This window comes from Chelon labrosus, assembly GCF_963514085.1.
Source record: "Chelon labrosus genome assembly, chromosome: 7".
Classification (NCBI taxonomy): domain Eukaryota; kingdom Metazoa; phylum Chordata; class Actinopteri; order Mugiliformes; family Mugilidae; genus Chelon; species Chelon labrosus.
The window spans coordinates 30,489,636-30,501,399 of NC_140343.1; positions in this window are offsets into that span (position 1 = coordinate 30,489,636).

Genomic DNA, 11,764 nt, shown 5'->3' on the forward strand with positions numbered 1-11,764 from the left:
CTGCAGACTCAATAAAACGTGATTTTAGTTGGATCTGTTTGTCCATCTTTAATTTTGCAATGTTACTGTATATGTATGGCTATAATTATCATGTTAGGCGGGTAATGTAAAACGTAGCCAATTTTAACAGCGGCATCAATCGGACAGCCCGATTTTACTTTTAAATTAAAGTTAAGAACCCTTCGTTTTTCTTTAGTCACAGAGCTTACCTGGCTTGCTCACATATCTTGAACATTTAGCTGAATTTACCTTTTGTAGATTTCGAGCTCTTTGTCATTTGACGTGCAGGCTAAGATATGTTGACGTGCAGGCTACTTGCTAAGATATGTTGGCTAATGTTTACGTATTTCGTGTTTTAAGTATTAAAATACAACCTGTAGTTAAAGGGGAACTCCGGCGCAAAATGAACCTGGGGTTAATAACACATGTGTACCGAGTTCGACCGTTCTCTGGTATTTGTTTTCATGCATTTGTTTTGTTAGTCAAACTGAACTCTCTTCGTTCAGTGCTTCTATGCTCTCAGTGCTTTCTTCCGGCAACAGACAGTTCAGTTTCCCCAAGATGGCGCCCGCCTGGATAAGCGAGCCGGACGCGAACGGTACTGTATTCCTTTTTTAATAAACTGCCTGTATACTTGCAAAGTTCTCAATGGTTCGGTTTACATGTAGAGACCCTAGTTATGCTACCGTGTAAGTGTGGTGATATTGTGAGCCTTGTTAGTGGTATAGAAATAGCGATTTCTTTTTATGTGTCGGTGTGCCCCGAAGGCTAGCGTTATACGCTAAATAGCGGTTTGCAAGAAAACTGGTCACATTTGACTAACAAAACAAATACATGAAAACAAATACCAGAGAACGGTCGAACTCGGTACACATGTGTTATTAACCCCAGGTTCATTTTGCGCCGGAGTTCCCCTTTAAGTTGAAAGGGGATATCTCTGAAGTAATGATCCAACCGGCATGCTATAACAACATTAGCACTCGCAAATGTGATATCAGTTAGCTAGCGCTAGCTGCTAGCCTGCTACGAACAGATTTACTGAACGCAACGTCTTTTGTTTACAACTTTGTTAAACTTTAACATGAATGAACGTGAACATGGACGAGCATGCAGTGCTAACTTAAACTCATAGATAGAGAATTAAGATAGCTCTAAAACAAAACACCATCTGGACCCCAATCTGCCCTTTTTATGGCCTGAAGCCATAACCTCCTCCGGTTTTTTGCAAAAGTATGATTCCCCCTAGGAATATTAAACATCTGGCACTCATCACTGGCTCTTTTAGCGCAGCCAACACAACAACTCCTTGGCATTTTGACTGTACTACTACTACTACTACTAAACGAAACACGCAAAGATTCAGTCCTCCTCCGTTATCAACACTCTCTGAAAAGACGTCTTTCTGCCCCCTGTCTGCGCGCGCAAACACTTGTGACGTTGCCAAGAAATCCGTCTATATACTACACGCATACATACCTAAAAATAGAATAAAATAAAAATAAAATAAAAATAGAATGAGCTACAACTAAATGGTCTCTAGGGGGCACTACACAAACAACATTTCAATATCTCAAATATTGCAATTGCTAACTTAATGAAATTTGGCATACACAATCTGTAAACTATTGTGTAGATGCCTATCAAGTTGCGTGACATTACGTCAACAGGGGGCGCTACAGGTGACACGGAAGTATTTCATATGACTTTACGGCCTATAACTTTTGAAGTATTCACCCAATTCTTATGAAACTTAGCAACCGTCATTATAATATGCTGTACAATCATGCCAAGTTTTGTGAAATTCGGGCTGTGGGGGGCACTACAACCACTACATGTTTAAATCTCACAAACCACCACAGTAAACTGCTTGAAATTTGACAATGACAATCTGTGGATGACTCCTCATAAGCCCAACAAGTTTCGTGCAATATGGTCTATAGGGGGCGCTACTGGTGACTTATGCCTCTGCGTTGCTCTCGGGGATGACTACGCCACGGCATGGACCCCTTCATGATCTCTTGCGATCATCTAGTACAGGGATGGGCAACTTAAATGATGGAGGGGGCCACACTACCAGAGGGCCACATAGGACTGCTCACTTAACCAGACAGGGGCGTAGCACCAAATTCATTTGGCCTACTTGTATAGGCCTACCTATAGACATTAGGCTACATCTGATTTGTTTACTAACGTTTTGATCAATAACAAATTTTGATTTAAAAACATTTATTCTTGAACAGGAGCCAACAACTGTACACAGAGAATCAAATCAAATAAACTATCTAATTTTTCAATAAAATTGTTCTTCAGCTACACGAGATGTAAGGATGTAATTTACATCCCTATAAATTCCCACTGACTCTGGACTACGACAACGTTAACGTTAATTGGATGCAGTTACGCAACAAGTAAACTCGGTTCACCTTTTGGAAAGAAAGCAGTTAACAGTTGCTTCTCCTCATTCTGCCCTGTTTATTTTTCTTTCTGCTCTTTCTTTTTCTGGTACCCCGATTTGTGTTTTTTAGGTGGCATGATGACAGTTAGCCTCCAGGTCATTCAGTCTGGGCTCACTGACGTACTTGTCGCCGGCCGCTGTCTATGGGCGGACTAAACCATTTTGCGTCTCCAAGAGGGGGCCCCCAGAATGTCCAATATGTTTTGAGGGTTGTGACACAAAGTTCTCTCAGTTGATGTTATCAATATATTTGAAATACATTATGACACCAATTAATTGGAGGACCCAATTCATTCAATTCATTTTCATGGGTCTTCTCCCTACTCGGGCCCTGGGTAGTCAGGTCTCCTTTTCCCCTCACTACCACGCCCATGTAACCAGATATGATAAATCTGCCATTTTATGTACATATACTGTATATATATATGTTTATTGACGCAAACAAAAATAACCACTTACTTTTCAATGCAAAGGGCTCATGAAAATAAAACATACAAATCACCATACATCTCAAGGATGGCAGAAAGCTGCAGGACAGCAGACAAACATTAATTGCAAGAACTAATCTGTGCATTTTTACGCTAAGAAACAGTTCAACATTTTCCCTGTATACCCACTCTACCTCATTGTTGCTATCTACGTCACCTGTGAACTCACCACAGCTTCTGTCACCTATTTCCTACAACCCTTTCACACTGATCTTCTGAAGAAATATGGGGAAAAGGCAATCAAAAGGCCAATTATAATCATTTGTGATAGTTCTCTTGTGCTTCTCAACTCCCTGTTATTTACATTCTGCAGACTAAGTTTGGAGGATCTAATGCAGAAATACTTTGAGGTCATTAATGGCTGATACCAGGCTGAAATGTTTAATTTTCCCATTTTTCATAGGTGCTTAAGCCACATCTTTAAGAATGCAAACGATCTCTGCAAAAAACAGTAAGTATTTTTTAAAGGTTAAAGGATTCCAATATTCAATTAATCACATATTATAGTCATTTATATTTTTCCTTCTGTCTTTTTAGTGTTCAAAAACACTACAAGGTGGCCATACACACATTTGGGCTACTTGCATGTTCCACAAATCTGATGAGGTGGTTCTCAGTGCCACAGACGTGTTTTGTAGTCCTTGCATTGGAGACAATGTGGTAGAGCACTTAAACAACTTCCAAGTGCTAATGCAGCACATGGGAAGAATGGAAGTCAAGGAAAAAAGTCTTACTGCAGAAGACTTCAAGGAAATTAGCACATTGCTCCTATCCAGTCAGACTGTTGATAGTATACAGTCTCACAGCAAGGTATGTTGAAATATCTGACCTGAACTGCTGTTAAAGGACACTTCAACCTTGTGCCCTTCCCTTAGCAAAAAATAGTACACTTGAAGTTAATTTTATTAAGTGTACTTGAGTATGAGTATGAGTATAGCAAGTATACTACAGACCATGTACTTGTAGTGTACTAGAAAGCATACTAATTTAATACTTCTTCCGGCTAAATTGGAACGTTTTAAGTATATAAAAGTATACTTTAAGTATACTTTTATAAATTATATAAATTATATAACTAGTACACTAGCAGTACATAGATGAGCATACTTGTGGTATACTTAAAGTATACTTTTTTAAAACTAAAATGTGGACTAGAAGTATATAACTAGTACACTTGCAGTACATAGATGAGTGTACTTGTGGTATACTTAAGTATAGTTTTATAAACTAAAATGTGGACTACAAGTATATACCTAGTACACTAGTAGTATATATATGAGTGTACTTATTGTATACTTAGAGTATACTTTTATAAACTAAAACATGGACTAGAAGTATATAACTAGTACACTAGTAGTGTATTTAAGAGTGTACTTGTGGTATACTTAATGTATACTTTTATGAACTAAAATGTGGACTAGAAGTATATACCTAGTACACTAGTAGTATATAAATAAGTGTACTTGTTGTATACTTGAAAGTGTACTTAAAATTAAAAATGTTCCAATTTAGTCCAAAGAAGTATTAAATTAGTACACTTTCTAGTACACTACAAGTACATGGTCTGTAGTATACTTGCTATACGTATACTTATACTCAAGCATACTTAATAAAATGAACTTCAAGTATACTACTTTTTGCTAAGGGTAAGTATGAACTTAGAATTACTAAAACTGAAAAACAAAATTTTTTGCTATTTTACTAGTTTACTTGTTGTTATACAAGTACAGTTGTAAGTTTGCTTAGCATATCACTTGTAGCATAATATTTATATACTTGAAATATACTTCTTAAAGTATTCTTAAAATTAACCCATACTGTCTGTACACTAGACTGCACTGTATTTACAAAATCACAAGACAGAATGTTGAGAACAAGTTTGATATATTTAAAGAACATTTTAAAACATACCATACAATGTATCTACAAATACCTGCTTAACTCCTTAAAGATGTGCATTTCAAAAACAAAGAGCTTCTATGAAATCAAATCCTTCTTTGCTGAAAAATGAAAAAGTTCACATTTACATGTAAAAATGTAAACAAAACAGTGTCTCCAACTGAGAACTGAAGTCTTTCCTTGTCAAAAGAAAAAGGTAAAAGAAAAGTGTACATGTTTGGAACCAAAAATAATAAATACCTTGACAGAAACAAAAACGTTACTTTTATGACTTCTTTTCAGCTACTTGCTTGGCATAGCTTATATTGTTACGTTTCTTTCTTCTGATTGGTCTCACATCTTGCATGGTGGTGTCAGGGAACTTGGCCTGGACATGGACTGTGAGGGAAAAAACACAAAACATTACTTCAATGTTATTTTTATTCACCATCCATAATTAACACAATTGTTAAAGAGGCATGAAGGATGGTTTATCAAGTACATTTCTGAACTTAAATGCAATCAGGAAAAAACTGCTATAGAGGGAATGCACATACATCACACCCCAATCTGCTAGACCAGGGATGGGCAAACATACAAACATACAAATCACCATCCTCTTCAAGGATGGCAGAAAGCTGCAGAACAGCAGACAAACATTAATTGCAAGAACTAATTTGTGCATTTTTACACTAAGAAACAGTTCAACATTTTCTCTGTATACAAACTCTACCTCATCACTACCAGCAGTGGGCACTGGTAAAAAGTCGCTGTTGTTTGCGTACTTTTCATTTGAGGTCCGCTACGATAGTAGCCCTTGCAGCTTCAGTATACTTCTCGTATTTAGCTTTGTGCAACATGTTGTAGCGGCAACTTAAAATTGAAATCTTTCATGGCAGATAACGTCTCTAAACAGACTAAGCACATAGGTTTGCTTTTAAATTCTGTTAACAGATAATCTTCTTTCCATTTCACCTGAAACACACACACACACACACACACGATTTTCTCCATCAAGTTTTCTCTCTCCTCCGCTCTTAGCCACGGCTCAACGTCTCTTCTTCACTGGTAAAGACCCGGTGGAAGCGTGCACGAGGCGGCGTCTGCATTAGAGGCGCCATCTAGTGGCCAACTGTGTCATTACAACTGATTCAGTGCCGCAGAGGACACATTTTTATAATTATCAAAAATTAATCTAAGGGCCACTTCGTGTGAGGTCGCGGGCCGTGTGCGCCCCCCGGGCCGCCAGTTGCCCATCCCTGAGCTAGACTGAATATGACAGAGTGGTAACTGATGGAAAACAATGGCCAGCATGCATGTCACGTGCAAACAACTGGGCTATGACAAAGTGACAGATTAAATCAATGCTATCAAGGTAACTGGGAAGAAATAAAATGCAACAACTTACCACCAAACATTAAAACCTTTGCTGGGAAAAAGGCTGGACCGTCTGACTTTTCTCTGCCTTTAATGTTCCACTTAACCTCCATGTTGTTTTCTCCTTCTTTCCTTGTGGAGAACATAATCGTTGGATCTTCTTTGGAAAACAAGATCGTTACCTGCAACTATGGACGCCAGTTTTGGATGCCAGGTAGGGAGGCGGGAACATGGACCGGAAGTGCAAAGCGCGACTGTACAGTTTATGTGCGCGACACTGTGACAGCGAGAGCTGGAGAAGTCTTTTGAATTAGCTCATTAGAGCTAACATGGAGAAACGTCGTAGACCTTATAAAAGATATTTGGAGGATTACACAGCAGAGATTCCAAGGACTACCAAGTACAGATGAAAAATAAAAGTAAGTAACAGGTAATTACTGTGCAGCAGAGCTTTATGTTCAACACAGTTGGTAGAATATTCCATTCCATTACTTTCCACAGGCTGCTGGTGATGTGAGGTTAGCTCCAAGATTATCATGTGTCTACCTTTATATTAACTGACCGTTTCCTGTTGCATATTTATGTTGAACTGATTTGATGTGTAAGAAAAATCATCATCAGTTGAAAATGTCAGACTAAACTGTAATGTTTTATTTTTCGTTTATTTGGGGACTATATAAATTACTAGTTGCATTCAGTAATACAAAGGATAAGATGTTATAATCCCTTGTGCCAAAATCCCAGGCAAAACACATTTAGAGGCCCTGTTCAGCTAAGAGACCCTACCAAACCTATGGTCATATAATATGACAATTAACCTATAATCTACATAAACTAAGTAAAAGCTGCTGGCTTGTAAGCCCATTGAGCAGCATAGTACAGACATTGTACAACATAAACTAACTAAATGCTGCTGGCTTGTATGTCCCGCTCAGCAGCTAACCATAGCTACCACGTAACACGAAGACAACAGCAGTATGCAGCATATCATTGGGGTTTTCAAGTGGGCACCTACCTTCACCGATGTTTCGCAAAGTTAGGCCCACGACACCTCGAGAAGACTTAACAGTGACTTCCAGCGTCCTGGAGTCACCCCCCTCCACACTGCCACTGCACAACCCTGTTTCCCCCACCATTCGATGTCTATCAACAGCTAATATAGTAACTAATAACCACGAGCCAAACAAACAAATCTACCATGATTCGCCCCGTTAATGCGGGCTGAAACGCGTAACAAACAAACAAATCTACCATGATTCGCCCCGTTGATGCGGGCCGAACCACGTAACAAACAAACAAATCTACCGTGATTCGCCCCGTTGCTGCGGGCCAAAACACGTAACAAACAAACAAATCGCGTAACAAACAAAACGACTGTGGCCTACATGCTAGCTCTTTTTCACCCATTAGCCTCCTCAACTCTATCTTCCCACAGGACAGTCAGCTCTATGAAATAGACTATTTTCTCTGGCTCAGACCACAACAGCAGATCTGGCCGTAGTCGAGTGCTAACTATCTCAGCTGGAATAACCAGTTGTCCATTTAAATCCGCTCTCATCTGCCAGGCTCCTCCTACTCTTAGCTGTCCCGTGTTATGCCTGATGCCTGCTAGTCTAGCCTTTTCTCCCTCCCGTACAAACTTAATACATCTATTCTCTCTTTTAACGGCCATGGAATTTACATTCACCCGTTTTTCCTCAATTGCAGCTGCTAAACATTTCAGTACCTGATTGTGACGCCAGGTATAACGTCCTTGGGAAAGACTAACCTTACAACCTGTCAGAATATGGCTAAGCGTGCACACACAAGTGCACAGTGGACAGGCAGCATCCTCACCTACCCACTGGTTTAGGTTCTGGGGAGTTGGCAGCACATCATAAGTAGCCCCTAAAATAAATCTAATCCTGCTAGCCTCCATGGTCCAAAGCTCTCTCCACTTCAACTTCCTTTTCTCCACACTCTCCCAGTTCACCCACTGACCCTGCTTACACTCTAAGAAATGAAACATCACATTTACTTAATATAGTTATGGAACCGGTCCCACGAAACTAGGCTGAATAAATGGGAAGAATACTAGAAAACTAATTATTACTACATGCTTTTAAGCAAATCCCACCAACCCGTCTTAATTAAATACTACTCAACGTGCTTATGTTGACTTTACTCAACTCGCTTATGTTGAATTTACTCAACGCGGTTATGTTATGTTGAATTTACTCAACACGCTTATGTTGAATTTACTCAACGCGCTTATGTTGAAGGTACTCAACGTGGTTATGTTGAATTTACTCAACGCGCTTATGTTGAATTTACTCAACGCGCTTATGTTGAAGGTACTCAACGCGGTTATGTTGAATTTACGCAATGCGCTTATGTTGAAGATACTCAACGCGCTTATGTTGAAGATACTCAACGCGCTTATGTTGAAGGTACTCAACGCGCTTATGTTGAATTTACTCAGCGCGCTTATGTTGAAGGTACTCAACGCGCTTATGTTGAAGTACTCAACGCGCTTATGTTGAAGATACTCAACGCGCTTATGTTGAAGTTACTTGACACAAATGAGTTGTATTTCTGTTGTAGTGTTTTGTTGATTGTACTCAGGGCCGTTTCTAGCTTCGTGGGGGCCCTAAGCAAGATGCTGTTTGGGGGCCCCTAGTTTGTCAAACTACGATGAAGAGATTACTAACCCTTAGATGGATTCAAGGAGTTTTATTGTCATTACACACATGTTGGTACATGAGGTGGAATGAAATTAGTTACCCTGGTCCCACTGCAAGCCAAAGCAGAAACAGTAAAATTAAGAGTTTAAAAAATAGAATAAAATTAGCAAACTAGGTATAAAAAATAGGCAAGTAAGTAATATAAATATAGAAAGTGACAATTGTGCATTACTGGAGTCTGTGCAAAACAACTGCATTCAGTGCAAAATGTATCTGTGGTTGGTTGGGGGGGGGGGGAGTGTCAGCACTCAGGCAAGTTAAACTGATAAAAAACTATAATACAAGGAGAACAACAATCCTCTATATGTCTATATGTCAATAAATAAAACATATTTTGAGTGTTTATAAAAATGTTTACATAAGAGAATACAACAAACCAACATTGACTTTAAAGTGCAACAATGAAAACAAAACAACACTAAAAATAATGCTTATTTAACATCACAGTCACTTATCAGCATAACACCTGATATACTTAATCAAAGTAATAATAACAGTTTATGTGATGGTTCTGGAGCTTCCTGGTCAGGAAGTTCAGAAGATCCCTCTGGCTCAACGTCTGTAGCTCCAAAACATTCTAGAATTGCTCCTGCAAAGACAAGGCTCCTTAGGTTATCACGTAAAATAGATCATTAGTGCATATTCCTATTTTATAACTGCAGTGATGTTGCTGTAATACAGAAAATTAAAATGAATCTGTTTTTATATTAAACACTGTGACGTACAGTGTGCCCAATAACAAAGTTGTCACTTTTAAGAGTTTTCTCCATTCATTTACACATAGGACTAGTGAAATAAATAAATAATATAAATGATCCACTACCACAATAGTATAAAATAAACACAATGCGTCATATGTATAAATCACTTAAAAGACAAACCTTTCAAATATTTCTTTAAATTATAAAACTGTAGCACACTTCTAATTAGAGGCCTTATAATACACACAAACTTGAAAATGACCATGACAGGACAGACTGTCCATTCACATGCGACATATTCCTTTTACATTTGTGAGTTTGTGATGAACACATCCTAGCCAGCGAGCTAACATTTATCCAGGGCTAACTAGCTGGCTAGTTAACATTTATCCAGGGCTAGCGAGCTGGCTAGCAGGACAAATAAACAAACTTGCTAAACGGCGTTTCACCTCCACCTATCCAGTCCACGCCACCAACAAATGCCTTACCTTTATCTTTTGACCGTTTTCTTTTTCTTCTGTTTTCCGCATAACTGAGAAAACTTCTTTTTGATGCCATTATTGTGTTTGTTTTGTTTAATATTCTCGCTAACGGGAAGGATGAGTAGCTGTCAATCATGCCCATCACACCTGTCGGCGGCCCGCTACGTCACTCACATTGCGACACTGCGGTCCAACGAATATGACGCAGTATTGCCACAAAAACACCAGTCACTGCTTATTATTGCAGTTTATTTTATTTATATCCTACGACGTTCATTTTTAAGCATATAAGGGATGTAACAAACACACGAGACAGCTATAGATAAAGACAGAACATTTTAATTCTCAGATGAGGATGAACATGCAGCTTTGGGGCCCCCTGGTGGCTTGGGGGCCCTAAGCATTTGCCTAGTTTGCCTATAGCAAGAAACGGCTCTGCTGTAACATAAACATAGTGTAAAAGAACGAAGGCAGAGTGTATTAGTGATGTAGATCAAAAGGTCCAACGTCAAACATGCGAAACGAAAGGGGCTAGTGGTACATTGAGAAAAACAACGGTCTTTTGTTAGTGAAGCAAGGGTTCGATTCCCATTGATTGCTTTTTATGTATTTTATTGTAATAAGTATATAATTTATTTATTATCAGCTTTAAACCACATATCCATGTGGTGTAGTAGAACAGGAATGTGCATGGCAAATCAACTCCCATACAAGCATGAAGACACGTCTCGATTGTACTGCATTTTATTCTCCACTATGTCCTAATAGAGCACTGTGTCATTGAAGCTTCGAGTAATGACGTAATGACAGAACCCCTATAGAGGACAGTTCTTGTCATACAGTTTGTGCATGGTGCTGGAACACCCAAAAACCCATTTGTCACTTGTCGTGTTCCATACCTATGGCAATCACCTGCCAGTACCAGCCAATTGGAAAAGAACTGAGGTGTTTTTTTCCAAATTACATTATGTATAAATCTCAGAAGATGATACTTACATTTTGATTCTACAGTTAGCCATTGTAACTTTTTGTGCATCTCAGATACATTTGTTCGAAATGAGCAGTGTAAGGCTAACCTTGCTGCTCTATTCTGAGCGACCTGGAGTTTCTTGAGGTGTTTCCCAGCAGCACTTGACCAAACAATTGGGCAGTAATCCAAATGTGACAGCACAATTGACCTAATAATATCAGTCATTGTGGAAGATGAGACATATGTTGAAATTTTTTTTGCCATTGCAATACCTTTCCCCATTTTTGTGACAATATCATCAATTTGATCAGACCAAGATAGTAAATTGTCCAATTTCACTCCCAGCAGTTTAGTTTTAGCAACCTGTTCTATAGGAATATCATCAATAGATAAATTCAGTGTATTGGCTTTAGCAAGGGCATTTCTGTTACCAAAAACTATACATTTAGTCTTTGATATGTTCAGCTGTAGTTTATTCATTCTCACCCATCTCACTATGTTTTGTAGCTCAGTCTTAAGATGTTCTTCCAGCTCCACTACGGTGTGTGAGGTAGCAAATAAGGTAGAGTCCTCAGCATACGTCACCACATTAGCATTTCCAACAACTGATGGTAAGTCATTAATGAAAATTGAAAATAGAAGAGGACCCAAGCAGCTACCCTGTGGAACACCACAAGATACTGTTTTTCT